Source organism: Aptenodytes forsteri, unplaced genomic scaffold (genome assembly GCF_000699145.1).
Source record: "Aptenodytes forsteri isolate BGI_AS27 unplaced genomic scaffold, ASM69914v1 Scaffold338, whole genome shotgun sequence".
Taxonomy (NCBI): Eukaryota; Metazoa; Chordata; class Aves; order Sphenisciformes; family Spheniscidae; genus Aptenodytes; species Aptenodytes forsteri.
In genome coordinates, this window is record NW_008795124.1 from 1,463,040 (window position 1) to 1,480,349 (window position 17,310).

Below are 17,310 nucleotides of genomic sequence, written 5' to 3' on the forward strand. Positions count from 1 at the left end.
AATATGTATAGCTAACGTGATTATGAATTTCAGTTTGGATCCTAAACAAAATTTGCTCTGAATATGTATGTCAGTCATAGTTAATGTTTGCTAAATGCGTTATTAAAAATTTGAGTGCATATTCTCAGTCAGAGCAGACCATAAATTGTGAAGGAATATCAAGGGTCTGTCTTGATTCAGAACCTAACCGTACGGTTTTAATATACCAGCTTCAGCACTGGCCCTGAAAGCAGGGGTTAAGATTTGTCCCAAGGAAAAAGGTTCTTGTCGGTAAGACCCTTGACGACCCTGATCACTTCTACTGAAGTCTTTATGAAGAGGCGAGCTCTCCGTTCTGTGTCGTGCTTGTGCTGGAGTTACCTTTGCAAGAAGAAGTTACCACATCTTTCTCCCTGGGGGAAGATTGTCTGGGTCCATAAAAAGTGGCAAACCTCCACCTGAGGGCATGTTTTTAGTTCAGCCTGCAGCACCAAAGTTATTTCAGAAGGAAAGGTGTCTTTTGAGTCTGCTTATCCCCCCCCCGGCTATTTCCGTGGTTCTGAAATGACTTGAGGATGACCTTCAGAGAAAGAAGTCAGCTTTGCTCAGAGGATTTCAGACCTCTTTTATTTGCTCTTCTTAAGGCTTCCCTAAAACAAACAAGCAGAGCATTTGGAAGGAAACCTATGACTGAATATTCAGCACTTCCTATGCCTTGGGTAGAAGCTGATAGACGTTCCCACTTGTTTTGGAAAGGTTTCTAGCCAAGCACGAAAGATCAGATTTGACACTGCTAAAGTAAAACATGAGGTAAGGCAAAGGAGTAGCCCTTTTTTATACATCACTCCTTATGTGGGCAAAGGGGGTTAAAAGCTAGGCAAATTGTCTCAGTTTTTTTTCCATGACACTTTTATTTTGGTGGGTTAATCGGTGTATCAGTTTCTGTGAAAACTCAAGACTTCTGCTGTTTAAAAAATATTAGCAACATCACCAGATATTTTCAGGCAGTACGTATCTGAGACACTACTGCACTCGCTAGGAGATTAACAGCACTTGGCCTTGCGCCTCTGGTCTTGTGCCTAATAATACATTGTGGGAGCACTGCATTAACTGTCGATAAATGTCTGTCATCTCTTTGGGCTTAATTATGGAATGGTTTTAAAACAGCACACAAAGGAAAGTTTCGGCTCAGCTTTTAAATGTGATACAGCCCTGTGTATGAATAACTCTCGCGGTGTCCCCATTAATAAAGCCCTGGTTTTTTTACGTGGCTTCAGTTTTGAAGCCCTAAAATGCATGAGTTCATTTTTTTTTCCCTTTAGCAGCTCCGTGTTGATAAAACAGATGAGAGAAGAGTTGCATTTCTTTGCTGAACAGGATGCTTAGGCAGGATTGTGATGGTCTTCGGATGCTTCTGGTCTTTACCTTTTCGTTGTTGTTGTTGTGTCTGATTCTGGGAGAAATCCTTTTAAATGCCTGACTACAATTTCAGGACAGCCTAAGAAATTGCTCCCAGGTAATCGGATTGGGCCTTGCACTGAAGCCGGTACTGTCTGCAATCAGACAGGATCAGTAATCAAGCCGGCGTTGGATGGATTTTTATACACTGTGGAAACCCTCATACTTCTGTAGCACAAGACCTGTCTAATTGGAGAAGCTAGAGCCGGAAAAGCTGGTGGGAACTGACAATGCTGTAGCTAACCTGTGCTAACATCGTGCACGGGTACTGTTGGTACAGGGTAAGAGTACGCAGGTGGTGAATTATTCCAGAGTGTTGTCTTCTGAATGCTCAGCATAGCTTTTAGCTTGTGAACTTGCATGTAGACAGCTATTTGATTGCTTGTTTTGAGCAATCAAAGGAAAGACCGAACTGGATGTGATCACTGTGTCCTCAGGTTGTTTGCAAGGCAGAAAGAGAGACAGCATTTTAAGACTGAACAGATGATAAAAATACATGTTCAATTTGAATGGTATTAAGGGAAGAAACAGAAAACTGGAGGTAGTGAAAACTCTTAAATATTTTCTAAAGGTCTAAGTGATTGAGGAGCCTTTCTCCTATTTTAAAAATGACATAGGCAGTCAAGGACCAGCGTGTTAAATTTGTGATACAGATGGGTCTCAGCAGGGGGATCAAAAACTTTGTCAGACGTATATAAGTGATAAGGGTTGAGATTGTTTCTTTTCAAATTTTTTGTAGCTCTACTAAAAAAATGAAGAAGCCATATCAGCTCTGGCCAGGTACTTCTTTAAATATTCAGTGTGCTTTGCATTGCATCTAGTAGCTTATTTGCTTAATTAAGACATCAGTTTTGAGTTATGTGACTTGCTTGTTTCCCTACTCTGATTAATGTCTTCATCAGATTGATTATGACACCTTTTATAATCAATAGGACCTTAATGCTTTGTTTAAGTCAGTCAGGCATTTTTAGGTACCTATTAATTAAACCTGACAACTTCAAGTTACTTTGTACTGCTTTCTGGTGTATTCTTATTCTGCATCACAGCTGAACCTACATCACATTTCAGGAGGTAGTTTAGCCATACGGAAAGTCATGTTGCTTCTGTTCCTCTTGTGTAACGTCTTGCCTGTGGAAGATCTTTTCCTTGCTTCTCGCTTTTTTCTTTTTCAATGGGACTAAGATACCAAGGCAAATTAAGATTCTGTGCAGTGTGGTTAAATGGTTAAGCAGAATAAAAAAATAACATTTCTGAAGACTCTGGTGCTGGTCATATTGGCTGATGCAAGATGAGTGGCTTTCCCCTGACTTCCCAGCAGAATGGGCGGACGCTCCCCATGTTACTCGAGATGAGAGAGGGGCCAGAGTCCCTCTGCTTTCTTAATGTTGTCCTTCTGCCCTTACCAACTCAAAAATCATCTGTGATGTCTTACTAAAAGCTGATGTGCTTTAGGATGAGTGCTTTACTTTTTAAAACTTTCAGTGCTTCCTCTAGCCTTAGGTGCATGTATTCCACTGAAGAGCAATTTCTGGAGCATTCTTCTTCTTATTAAATATTTAAAATCTCTTTATGTTTTTTTACCCTGGAAAATGACGAGAAGTATATGGTCTCCCAGCTTCTTAAGAGGAACTGACACCTCTGATAATCATTCAGGTTATACCAACAAATTTGCCATTTCACAACCATTTGGTGATAAAATCTAAAACTTTAAAGCAAATCAGAGGTTTGTGGTATTTTTTCCAAATGGTAGAAAACTAAATAAAGAGTTTAAATGACTGTAATTGAATCAAGTCACTTTAATGTGTTCCTGCTCCTGAGTAGAAAAGGTCCCAAATGATCTCTTTCTTGTCGTCTTTCAGGACTCTAAATAAGGATAATTAAAACTGTTAACTGTGATGCCAGCTATTGGTAAAAATAAACATAAAGCCACTATGTTTACAGGATATCTACACAAATAATGGTTCTCCATGCTCTGTGCTGCTTGGTTAACTAGCGTCTTTCGTTTTCTGAGCTCTCTTGGTAGCATTCGTGAAGATTGTTGAAAACAAGGGATCCAACTAAAGCGTGTTAAATTAGAGTTCTGCACAACTGGCAGGAGGTAAATCAATATTAGACAAATGGGAAAGAACATGAGCATTTAAAAGGAAAAATGTTGTACTCAAGATTCTAGGAATATTAAAGCAACGGAGACAAAACAAAAATAAAGCATTAAAAATGCATCCTTTCAGTGTTGTTTCAAAAGATGAAGAATTACATATGCTGGTGATTATGGAGGTTATGCTCCTCTTCTTTTTCAGAGCTTTGTGTTTCTTGAAGAAACAAATAGTGTTTAGACTGAGATGGCACCCACAAGAAGCACTTTGTAAATATTAATGGTGTGGGGTTCTTTGACAACTAAGTTAGAACCATTTGTCTCAGCCTTCCATAAATGGCTCCATTAGAAGAATAAATAGGCTGATATCAGCTGGGCAGGGAATAATGGTTGAGATCCAGCGTTGTCTGTGTGCACGGCTGTCTTGTGCCAGGATGCCCACTGCTCACCCTGAGAGAGTGAATGGGAGCTCCACAGGAACAGCTGTGGGTGTGCTGGTGATACCCTTCTCCACCTGAACTCCGTCACTCCCCAGGTGGAGAGGGGTACTGACGCATAATAGAATCATAGAATCATTTAGGTTGGAAAAGACCCTTAAGATCATCGAGTCCAACTTTTACCCTAACACTGCCAAGCCCACCACTACGTTGGCTTTGCTTGGTACACCTGGGATTTGAGCATGGTCCCCTGGGAACTTTGGAGAGGAATGATAAACGTGTTTGTTTTCTGAGAAGAGCCATTCTGAATGTGTATATCTCTTGCCATCCTGTGATTTTTTTTTTTTTTAAATGTTTCTAGTCAGACACATTATTGGAATGAGCTGAAAATGAGGTTTCTCAGATGTACTGTAAAGCAGGCATTGTGTGTTGGCTGTGAAGCAAATTCCTCACAAGCGTCATCATTTTATGCATATTTACCCCACTGTCTGAATTACAAGACATCTGTAATTTTAAAATGTTTAAGGAGAGACTGGACAGATGAAGGAAAGAGGAGAAGTAGACCAGTCAGATTTAGGATAAACCATCCTCCAGGAATTTGGCACAGCTGTGAGAATAATTTTTTGTGCCAAGCCTTGTACCCCTGAAAAAATATACCTAACTTCTTCAAATCTAGCTCATTTCTGAGACTTTGGGTTTTTATCTATCCAGGGTGTCAAACGGAACTGGATCCTGAAGGGGAAGCTCATTTCCACATGCTTTTTAATTTCTCCAGTTAGAACTGGACCTAAGCTATTGCTTTTAAATCTTTGTCACATCAAACCAGCTTTGAATCAAGGAAAATACTGCTTGGTTAGTCGTTCCACTGAAAACAGGTATCTCTTAGGGCAGACGTGCTTACTATGGTGACTTTGAAGGTGTGAAAGTTTGCATCATCTCTCAGTCTCTCCCTTTTGCCTCCTCCTCCCCCTCGGTCCCCCCCTTGCCTTGGGCTCAGCAGCACATGGATCATGAGCCCTGGTTTCTGTGCCTTATACTGCTGCTGGTTCAGGTGGGTTTGGGATTACTGGGCTGTTACTGGCCTGAGCTGGAATGATTTCATTCACAGCTAAACTCAAAATTTGGTTACAGCTGAAGCGACACTGAACTGGGTGAGCAACAAGATAAGAACGCTATATTCAGCATCAGCAACAATGGGAATGTGCTGGTTTAACCACACAAGTGATGTACGTTAATGAAGGAAATGATATGTGATTCCCATTAATGAGTTGAAGTCATGTTGCTTGCACGGGTGGTGTGAAGCAATGTCAGCCAGGAGCTGAAGTTGATTATCACACTGATGGATGGATTTTTCAGTGTGTAGAGAAATGTTCTGGGGGTTTTTTATATTTTTAAGAAGAGGAACATCCTGCTTTGGAAATTACATGGAAACAATTGCTAGAGAAAGTGCATTGTCAATACTGTAAATCGTTGAACAGTCAAAATAATAGGATAAAGGATAGACTGAGCTTGAGGGAAGATGGGGGGTTTTTGAACTTCTCAGAGTGAAGTACAAGAATCCTAGGTACTCTGTGTTGAACGGATTGTGATGGACAGCAGGAGAAAACAGTTGCTTTCCTTCAGATTATCAGTGCAGTTTTTTCAACTGGTAAAGCCAGGAAGCCAGAGCCTCCATGGAGACTCTGCAATCACAATATAAATTCATTCAGCAAAACTCTGTGAAACCCAAGTCTCTTTAGTTTAGAGCTTTTCAAATATTATTCCAAGGCTAAAGTCTGTGTGGGTTAGGATTCTACTTTATTCTGACCTGCCAGGATGAAATTTTTGCTTGGCTCTCAAGAATAAATTCTCTTTCCTCACAAACTGCCTTTGATAATGTTATTGAGTTAAGGAGGAAATACTTTAAAAAGCAGATATTTCCAGGACATGGAGCACATCGTCAGAAATTTTAGTTTCTGACATCAGAAATGATTCCTTTTGGAGATCACCGTAACATGCTTCTAGTTAATGAAGATTATGATAGATCATCAAAATTGACACCATCTTTCCTTATTTCATGCTTCCTTTCATCTTATATTTTTTTCTTGTGGTGAATTTGCAGTTATATTTTGATGGCGGAGACTTGCTATGTGTCTCCATGGACAGGCTAGTACCACTTTGTTACCATTACTGGACCTTTTGCCATCTTTTCAGGCTGCAAGACGTTCTTGTTCAGCTGAGCTGTTAAATTTGTTTACAATAACGCACATTGACCTAGTTCTGAGCTTACCCCCGTGCTCAGAATAATGACCAGTCTTACCTGCCAGACCTAAGCAATCAGTGAAGCCGCAAGAGGCTTGTTTGTTGTTTCTATTGATGTGTATGGGTATGCTTACTTTGAATTATATAATTTAGATGATGTCTTTCAATATCCAGAAGCAGACAGTAAAATCCTGACCCTGTTATGTTTAATCATGGAGACAGTTCCTGTGGCAGTACTCACGTTAATATATTCAGTCTTAGTTCCCAGCTAAGTTTTATGTATCTTTTCCAGCTTGTCATTCAGTTGAACTCGTGTTTGTTGATTAAGGGGAAGTCATGGTACCACATCAGCGCCTTAGGGATGTCTCCACAATGTCTACAATAAGGCAGGAACAACTCCAGTCATACCAGTTCTAGTTCAGATACAGTTGATACAACAAAGCTGGTGAGGGGTCTAGAGCACGAGTCTTACAAGGAGCGGCTGAGGGAACTGGGGTTGTTTAGCCTGGAGAAAAGGAGGCTGAGGGGAGACCTCATCGCTCTCTACAACTACCTGACAGGAGGTTGTAGCGAGGTGGGTGTCGGTCTCTTCTCCCAAGTAACTAGCAATAGGACAAGAGGAAATGGCCTCAAGTTGCGCCAGGGGAGGTTTAGATTGGACATGAGGAAAAATTTCTTCACTGAAAGGGTTGTCAAGCATTGGAACAGGCTGCCCAGGGAAGTGGTTTGTGGTGCTTGGACATGGTGTAGTGGTGGACTTGGCAGTGCTAGGTTAGTGGTTGGACCTGATGATTTTAAAGGGCTTTTCCAACCTAAATGATTCTGTGATTCTATGATTTGCTATATGTTCTGTACCTAGAATAATTTTTTTGCTGTGTTCTTGTCTCTCATGTTTTTCAAGGTCATTTATTCAGGTTTGCCTTTGAGCTGTAGTTTTTAATGTTACTAGATGTCTGTAAAGTCATCAAAGGTGTTTCAGGAAGGACTTTTCTGAGTATGACTCTAAAACCTGTGAAAACCTTTGAAAATATATATGATAAGGGAAGCTGATCAGGGTTACATATGAAAGAGAGAAATAAGAGAAATTTAAAAAGTCTTTTCATGACAAGTTGAAATAGTCTTGAAGCAGGTATAAGGCTCCATTTTATACCTATTGATTTAGAAACGGAAGGTTGGGTCCTTTGGGGCTTGGAAATGCACAGTATGCACAACCTTTTCTTTATCCACCGAGAGTAGAAGCAGCATATCCTCCACGCTTTTGAGAGTCCCAGCATTTGATAATTGTAGATTGCGAATCTCCCCTTTTGTGTGTATATTCTTCAATGTAAATGTCACTAAAATATTTCTCGGTTTAGTATTAAATTTAGTATTAAACCCTTATGCTGAGTTCAGCCTCTCCTGGGGGTTTTATGAAGCTTCATGCTGTGAAGGCTTCCTCTGGCTGCAGAAGGACTTGAATTTGTTCTGCAGACTGCTGTTAGGGGCTCTGCAATGGGAGCAATTCCTGGCTAGATGGCAGGGAAATGTTCTTCTTGGCTATGCTGAGGTAAATCAAAGGAGCCTGTCCAGATAAATGAGAGCACATCTCAGTCCTAGATGTTTGTTCTTGTATTTCTTTGTACTTGTGCTGTGGTCTGGAGTTAAACCCCTCAGAGTTATGGATTAATAATATATTGCCCTTGGGCTAAGCAAGAGTAAAACTTCTGATTTTATTTCTTTTCTAGCTTTAAAATAAAAATTTGTGAAAAGAGCTTACGTTCAGTGCCTAATCCTGCCAGACTTCACCCTTTATGAGTAATTCTTATTCATACAAACAATCCTACTGAATACATCGGTGTCCTGAAGCTGATGGACTCATGCAAGTAAGGGGTTTCAAGAATGGGTCCTTACAGAACATTTAAAAACCTTTCATTTATTAAATCTTATACATTCTAATTACTAGTTCACAGTTCGTATGCTTTGTCATGTTAATAAGCGTAGTGAATAATTTTTAATAGACATTGTGTTTCTCTGTAAGCTCTGATAGTGTCTGTGGTAGACTGTGACAAATAACACCTGTTCAAATGCTGTACATGTGTATGTGCATGCTTCTCAGAAATAGCTTTTTTGTTTCATATCAAACATGGCCCCTTATGCAACAACCTACTACAATTCTAAATGCTGGATTTTTTTTCCTTTTTTTTTTTTAAGATTGTCTAGAATTAATTTATTCCCCAAATGAAGGGATCCATCTTTAGCTTAAGTGAGAGAAGACCAGTGTATGATCCAAGACTCATACTTCAATATGTTTTAATGAACTGGATTAATTGAGCTGCTTATAAAAGAAGTGTTATAAGGGGGTACATTGCTATATGCATGTATCAGGGTGAAAAACCAAAGTCAGATGAGGATTTGTCATGTGTAATGGCAGCAGCCTGATTCTTTTCTGAAGTTTCTGGAGTCAGCGTTTCCCTGGACTTTTCTTGTCTCCTTCTCGGTTGAGAAGATTTTTCAAGCATGATCTAAAGATCAAAGAGAGTTGGTGACATGATTTTCTTTCCCCCCCGCTTTTTGCTTCCTTGGCATCCTTTGTTCTGATTATTCATGCTTGAATATCCTTGCAAAAAGGACAGTGTCTATTTGTTCTTCTTTTACCCCTGGAAGTATGGGTAAATTAACCAATTATAACTATAAGCTAAGGGTAGTGTTTATTGTAGAAGGCTAGCAAGCACAAGGAGTGAGGTAACAGTAGGCTCAATGGTGGCGCGTGCAGTTGGTGAGCTGTGCAGATTAATACTTGTTTAAACTCTGATTGCATCTCCCTGGAAGAAAGAAAGAAGCCCATTACCACCGTCCTGGCCTTCATGGTGTTAGCAGTAGCTTAGACAGGATAGATTTCATCTTTCTTTCCAGTACTCTTCGCCACCATCACTTCAGAGATCTCTGCAGGGTCCTGGCATCGTATGCTGCAGTCCTGGCCTTGAACTTTGTCACAAGAGCTATATGAGGCCCATAATGACCTACTTAACAGGTTTGATAGTGCTTTCCTTCTCAATAACCTAGTTATTGCCTGTGTACCTTCCTTAGCTCAACCAACCTCAATTGCAGGCAGAACTGTTGAGGAGACAGAGTACAGATCTCAGAGGAATTAACAGAAATAATTTGCAATCCTGACAGAGAGCAATATTTTCTTAATTATCTTTTTCCATGAATCTTGAGAATCCACTGGAGTATGTCAGTTTATACCACTCTTGGCATTCTCAAAAGTGGACCATTATTAAAAAGGAAGAAGAAGTAATTGTATCACAGAAAGATCCTACTCTACAATTTTTAAGTTATTCTATGCATCGCTGGAGATTTCAGTGCAAAATAATGAAGCAAGAGACACAGCTGCAGTTATATTAAATAGCATAGAAAGGTATAAAAGAAATCAGACCCTTTATTTTCAGAATGCAAATGAAAACGCAGTGTTTAGGTTTAGGAGCAAACTGCTCCTAAGAGCAGGATATGTCATGGTTGTGTATTATGAGGTTCCTTGAACCTTCCTGTGGATTGTGTTGTATTAGCTACTGATTTTTCCATCCTATTTCCATTTATGAAAGCTAGTAGAGGTGATCTGACTTTGAGCCATTCATTGCTGGAATTTCAGCTGGCCGTTAAATGTATTCAAATAGTCATAATATAAGCGTAATGATCCACTTTCACTTAAAATAAGTTAGTGTAAAATTGCACAGACTGGTATTTTGACTTAAAATGGTACCAGGTCAAAGTAGAACAACAGTATTCAGGCTGTTTATCCGTACATCTGGCATTATTTTCTGTCCTCTGTTGTCACGAGCATGAGTTTCGTCTCCATTCATTTTGTGCATTCACTTACCCATTCACAGGGATAACAGGTGTCTCAAAGAGCCACCTAAAGTGGCCTCACAGTTATCAGCTGCATATTCATAGGGCTGCCTCTGAAAAAAGGTGTAGGTCCTTACAAGCTAGGCCCGGCAATGCCTGACTTCAGGTTTCTGAATGAACTCCTAAGCTCCATGTTTGGTTTCTGTGCTGCCCACGCCATGCGTGTGCACTACAGGTGAGCCCCTGAACGGATCTGTTCCGTAACGCCTCCCTGTCCTGCTCCCTGGTTACTCAACTTGAGTTGTGTAGCGTGACCCAAAGCTTTTCTGCAGCCTGCACAGCTGAGTTTCTGTTCTCTGGAAACCAGAGTACTAGAAAGTGTGGGGACAGGCAGGAAAACAGGCATCTCGATATCTTTAGCGTACATTCAGGATACGGCCAGGTTTTGTGCCTGTTCGCAGAAGGCAGAAAGTGCTCCAGGCTAGACATTATCATTATCTTTTGGGTTTTTTTCTCCGCAGGAGTGTTTCTGAACCCCTGCCACATAGCCAAGGCTGAGTCAAAGCTGTGAGCAGGTACTTCCCTGAGTCCCATTAAAATGGGGTGGTCTTCAGGGGTAGTTGCCTTCAGTCCTTTGAAAGGACAGAGCTGAGCCTGCTGTTTTCTTTGGAAGGGCAGTGAGATGGGACAACAGTGCCGTTGAGCTGGAGCCGTGAGACTGGGAACTAAGTTGTCCTCTGGAGCGAAAACCTCTGATCCTGAACATCTGGGGCAGTGCTCTGACTTCTTGGCTGGGTGTTCCCTTCAACTCCCATGCTGAAGCTGTGCCACCTGTGCCAGAAACTCTTGGGTCTGGATTGCGAAGGCAAAGGTGAGAGGGAGCATGATACTGCGCCCTGTATTGGTGGTGGTATGTAGCTTGCTTCTCATCCAGTGAGAGTGAGGATGAAAGATAATGAATGAATGCGATAATGAAATGGGTATCCCTCTGCCATTTCTGTTATGTTATCCAAGCCAACTGGTAAGTGTTGGAGTGCCAGGAAACAACATGTGGTTTCCAGGGATCTGAGGATGGATTTAAAAACATTTTTGTGTTGCTTACTCACCCATGTTACATTTCTGCTACACCAGTGGGTTCTCAACAGCACAGCAATAAGTACGATATTAGTACAATTATGGTTAGGTTTTTGTAATTATGTAAAAGCAGTTTCATTTATCCATTTTTATTTTCCACCTGCATTTTTTACTGTGTGTTCTGAGATGCCTTAAAGTGTCTCTGAAACAATCAACATGGTAGCAGTAGAGGTTGTTAAATCCATAGCCCTAAAGGAAACTAAACATTTTTAACAGAAAATGAGACAAAGCTCATTAATGAAATGTGTGTTTGTGTGTCAGATTGGGTGCTTTCTTCCTTGCCGTTGCACTTACTGCCTCTGATACGGTTCTGGCTGCTGCCAGTGCCTGCCTTTCCCTGGAGGGACAGTCTCTCTGCTTCTTGAGGGGAGAGAGGGAAGAAGTATGAAACCTGGCCTCTGACTTCCATCTTTTTTTTTTTTATTTTCTTGAGTGGAGTGGCAGGCATGGGTGTGAGAGAGAGAGGCAAGTCCCTTGGAGCTTTGTGGAGGCAAGATGTGCAGGAAGTGATGCCAAAGTCCCTTTGGAGGGGAGGACAAGGCAGGCAGCCAGGGAGGTGGTGTTAGGAGTGCCTTCTGTGACCTGGCATGCAGGACTTGGCAGGAGAGAAGGCTTAGGTGAGGTTGCAAGGGGAAGTTCTTGGCTGGAGCTTCCATTTCAAAGCTTTTTGAGGGCAATAGGTTTATTGCACCTGGGAAGGGCTGGGAAGCTAGTGGTTGGGTGCATGCGTGGCTAGAGAAGATAGGGACCAAGCTATAAGAGCTTTGAGTATTATTGCACTAGGCAGTCCTGACTCCTTATGGGCATTGGTGTTGTAGAACACTTTGAAGATTCTGTCTTTACACAGAAGGTACTGCTCAGCCTTAATGACACAGTGAAGCTGTTGTTTTGTTATAACATGTGTTACAGGGTTAGATTTAGGCCGGGCCTAGCAGAGCTTTAGCTCTTCTCCCACTGCCTCTCTCACCTGCTCCCTTGATGCAGCGCAACGGAATCAGAACACCACTGTGGCTTTCCCTCCACATCCTCAACCCCACGTGCTACTCACAATGAATCAGAGACAAAAAGACAGTGTCACACGTGGAGTGAGAGACTGTCACTTCTCCCCATCAACCACTTCGTGTCTGTGAGTCAGCCTGCCATGGACCCTCAGAGGAGCCTCTGTCCCTGTTGCATCACCTGGTGCAACGTGTGGAAAAGATGATCTGCTCCTTTCAAGGGTGCCTAAAGCGCTGAAAACATATTTCAGCACCTTGGGGTGGGGTGAAAAGACATTAGCCTGCAACTAGGTACCAGTTGTAAAGTACTCACGATTTTGGGAAGACTGAGCTAGTGGCCTGAAGGACACAGAGCTGATTTCCTCCAGAGAGGATGCGAGTGAAGGAGGGGTAGACAGCAGCATATGGCAGTTCGGCTCTGAAAAGGCGCTGTGCAAAATGGCACTTCCTTATTTAGCACATCAGCTTCCTCCATGGGTGCCCTAACTTGGTTTTGTAGAAGACCTAATTCTTTCCTTGATAATTGAATGGATTTGGTCTGGAAATAGAGAATCTCATGGTTCCTCTGACTGAAGTTTTTTCCAAAGTGGAAAGACACTGTCAACTTCAAGGCAAATAACATATGTTGGAGGAGAATTTTAGGAGGCAGCATACCAAGATTTTAGGCCAAACCCTGAGAAAACATTTGGAAAGCATTTCAGAAGTAACTAAATGCAGAAGAAAGAATCATGAAAAAAAAAAGTCCATTTACTTTCACGTGCTCCTGAGCTGGACAAAATCAAAGGAAAGTCTTCCCTTAACCGTGGACACATCTTGGAAACATCTGCAGGCTGATGCTTCAAATAACCTCCTTCCTCCTGGTCTGAAAGATCTGCAGGCTGGGAGGGGAAGCACAGGTAGGAGGAGACTGGGGCTTAGTAGAAAGAGAAGTTGTGTTTGGTCTGGCAAGTTGCACATTTTATTGTCATTTGAAGCTACCTTAAGCTTAATCTCGTGCTCTGTGAATCACCTTGAAAAACTCATGAAGCACTGCCATGAGCTGGTGTGCAAATGGTAGTAAGTCGCTGACATAACTAGAGTGATGTGGTTGGAGTAGAGCCAGAAGGCCAGATGTGACAAAAATAGCTCAGTGTAACTGACAGATTTTGTTTTCCTATATATGTGTCCCTTCTATGGCCACACATTATTTCTCGTTTCAAATCAACATAAGCAATGCTCATTTTCAGAGCAAAAATTAGAGCAGGAGGCATACAGAATATTTGCTTAAATTTTGACTTTCCAGCATGTTGGTAGTCTGGTATAAAATTTGCTGGCCTCACCCTCCTGAAGAAAAAAAGAAAATAAAGAGATGTTAAAATAGTCTGTATCCATCTACCTTTAGAGAAAGCAGTCAGATGGTGTCATTTCCCTCAAAGTAGCTGGAGTATTGTAAAAGTGATGAGGAGAAAGAAAACTTAGCAATGTTTGCTTATTCATTGACTAAGAGAGGGAAGGAAATATGTATTTTTCTACAAAAAGAATGCACTTTTGGTTTTATGGTTTATGTAGTATGCCCCAGTTATACTTCTAGGCATTGAATGGCAGATGAAATAAGACTAGTCAAAACTAATTAGAGATGTGTGCTCAAAATTTGTCATTATCTCTTGTCAAGGCTATAGACTGTCCTTATGTCGTCTTGCACCGATGTTGAATTTCAGCAGATCAAATTTTGAAAGTTTTTAGAACTGCCAAGGGTAGTCAATGGAGATAAATCTGTGGAGGGAAAAGAAGTTGAGGGAAGATGAAAAGTGCTGACAGTTAGTTAACTTAGCAAACTGTAAGCCTAAGGGTTACACATGCCATCTAGCAGTAAGAAAGAAGCCTAATAAAAAGAAAGGAAGTCTGATACCAGTCTTTGTCCTAGAAGGTAAATGATTATATGAGAAAGAGGGGCATATAGAAGGTTAAATGTAACTGTTGCAGATACTTACTGGAAGTTTCAAGCAATAAAATTTGCAGAATTAAACAAAAAGAAATGGGAGGATTTAAAGTAACATTTATTAGAGCATAAGATCAGTCATAGGAAAAGGTTTTAAGAACAATAGGAATGTAAGTCAGTAAAACAGAATGACTCTGAAATAAATTGTGAATGCACCAATTATACAGGTTTGCTTGTTCTGTTTGTGGGAGCTTTTGCACATTCTGAATTTTATAATAATCTCTGATCAGATTTACTTTCAATGAATCAGGTGTGATTCTTTTCATGCAGAAACTGCAAATGTATAAAGGGATACCATAACAACAATTTACAATATTAAAACTTAGAATGTGTTACTTAATACGCAATATCCTCTAGATTAAATAGCCAGATCTTCATCGGGCTTCTGGTTTGTATGTTTACTGTCATTCAGAGATGAAAAATCTACATTTGAGCATATACAGCTGCACTTGAAAAGGAATTTGAATAGCTGCATAGCTAATTAGCTGATACAATTATGTGGGCATATTTTGTATATACAAATACGGAGGCGGTGAAAATGTAACCTTAAATGTCATTTATTTTTGTTACTGTTTTGATAATTAAAAAAGCTATTCGTCATTGCTTATTGAAAGTGTCAAGAAAATTTCATTTATTGCCCACATATTCCCGGTGTGGTAATAGTAACTCGCCAGCCCTGTTGCATTAGAGCATGCAGCAGTAAGCAAGGATGGAGAGCAGACGACAGTGCACAGAGCAGTACGTGAAAAGACAGGGTGAACCTGAACTTCTGAACCAAGTACCAAAGAAAAGTTTGCCAGATGAAAAGGTGATTTAAGCATTTTTTCAAAAATCAATTTCAAGGCCTGTGGGATTGAGATCACAATAGCTTTGAAAGTGGGACTTGGGTAAATAAATGACAAATTACTGTTTCCAAAACCCAGCTTCAGTAATCCATATTCAGTCAACTTTCGACTTTTTGGCTTAGATTTGATGGCTAGAAATAATTGGGATGAAGTTCCGCGGTGGATAACGATTGCAGGTCAATTTTTTAGAACATATGACCACATGATAGGTGATTTACGTACGCTATATCGCATAAATGTAATTATGTATGCCTCTGTGGAAGAGAAAATGGACCTGGTAATGAGGAGCTGGAACTGATGCATGGTGAGTTGATACTGTAAGACATTTATTGGGTGTGAAAGGGTCCATAAAAAGAGGAAAAGTGTGTTGCTCTAGTGGAGAATAACTTGGAGAGAGAGTAAAGAAAGGAGAAGAGATTTGCCAGATTATGAGAAGTAAGAAAAGATACCACAAGTGACTCCTTTGCCTTTTCATTATTAGGAAAGTAGCAGAAAGGAGGCTAATAGATGAAGGTGTTTTATTCATGCTTTAGTAAAAGTGGAGCTCAAGATTTGGTTGAGGGGAGCGAGCGTTAAGCACTGACAGGGCTGTAAGAGCGGATGTCCATAAGGGAGCTGCTCAGCAACGACTATGGCACAACCAGGAGAATTTGGAATGAAAGTGTCTGTATCAGCTATAAAATTCCTCCCCGCTGTCTGTCTGGGACGGCTTGGCTGGGGGTAGTGGAGCTTTCACTGCTCCTGTCTTTCTTGGGTGGAAATAAGGGCGTTTAGGAGCGTGAGATGAGGTAGAAATGAGGATATACATTGTCTGTTCTCTCACCTTGTCCCCATCTTGTCCCTACAATTTTGGAGTCGGTGTTCAGGAAGGCTCCTTTGTAGTAGTTTCTAATTCTTTGCTTTCTTTTCTTCCTCTCATTCGGTGGAACCACACAGGATCCAGTAGGTCTGCTGGAGCTGAGGAAGTGCTGGTTCTCTGTGTGCAAAATAACCATCAGTCTGAAAATCTTAACAGGTTTACAAGCAAAAAGAGCGAGGACGTTCTACGCTGTTCTGTATCCAGAATTAAAATGAGCCTTCTTAATTTAGGTGGAAGTAGGCTGTCCATATTGCAAGACTGCATCTACAGTTTGAGCATCTTTATTAGCTGTGTATTTGTAACATTTTATGACTGTGACAAACACATAATACACAGGCATTCTGAAATAGCTACAAATTAATGCTCATATGATGCCTGTATATACATTATGAAAAGTAGCTTGCTTTACTGTCATGGACTGGTGAATTCAATGACCCTGATTTTCTTTTCACTGTAACAAATTCCCAGTTGTCTTAAGTCAGTGGGAATGCAGAGTATACATAAAACAGAGGCAAGAGGCCAAAAGCATGAGATCCTAGCATATGTATTACAGAAAGGGATATCAAGGTGATTAGCTTTACTTATTTTTTATAGCCGGGCTTTGGTTTTGTATAAATATGATGAATAGTAGGATTTTTAGGGTTTGGAGGAAACGGGCGTTTTTGTGTTGTGATTCCTGGAGAATGCAGTTTTGTTTAAAATCCTTCTGTCTCACTTTACCAGTCCAGGATCAGGAAGGCTATTTACTATTTTTAGACAACAACGTTTATCCAGCAGCAGAAGAGGTAACACTGACTGACATTGTTTGACCCTTTCACTGGCTTCTCTTTTGCCATTTGGCTCTCCCATGTTTGTATGTGCCTTAGAAGGGACACGTGAATACTCTGAAAGGAAAACCACAGCCCTTTTGTTACGTGAGGACCGTCAGGTTTTCCATAATGCCATTGTGTGAACAAGGTATCTCCCCTCCAAAAATAAGGAATAACGTGCTCTGTTTTTCAACTTAGATGCACATTCATAGTTATAAATATGCACATACATATTTCCAGCTGGTTCCCATCACAAGTACCTTTGTATGAGCAGACACCTGATCAAGCTATGGATGTCAGAATTTTGCACGCACAGGCTGGGTATATGCAAAACCAGTAACTGCAGTGATCACATTTAATTTTGGAATTAAGGAGTTATGTCCGTAATACAAATTGTTGAATGTGTTCAGCTTGGATAAAACAGGAAGCATTTAGTAATAAATATAGCTGCCTAATGTGAATCTTATGGAAAGGTTCTTCCAGAATAGCGCTTAACTTTAATTACAGAACATTTCAGGTTTACATGCACCACAACACGGTAGAAATCCATTGATTTTTTTTAACAGCACTTCTGCTGTTTCAGTGAGTATCTTATCTCCATGGAGAGATCAGTTGATACGCAGTGCTGACTTTTGATGTAAGAGTGCCATACTTT

General features: G+C 40.7%; 1 protein-coding gene across 1 annotated transcript in view; it reads left to right on the plus strand.

Annotated features, from left to right (window-relative positions):
- The first annotated feature begins 2,174 nt into the window (after positions 1 to 2,174).
- KCNG2 (potassium voltage-gated channel modifier subfamily G member 2) overlaps positions 2,175 to 17,310 on the plus strand; it is a 54,819-nt gene continuing 39,683 nt past the window's right edge. Inside the window, exon 1 of the mRNA XM_009277189.2 lies at positions 2,175 to 2,217. The gene's annotated coding sequence lies outside the window, so the exon portion shown is untranslated. The remainder of the gene's footprint in view (positions 2,218 to 17,310) is intronic.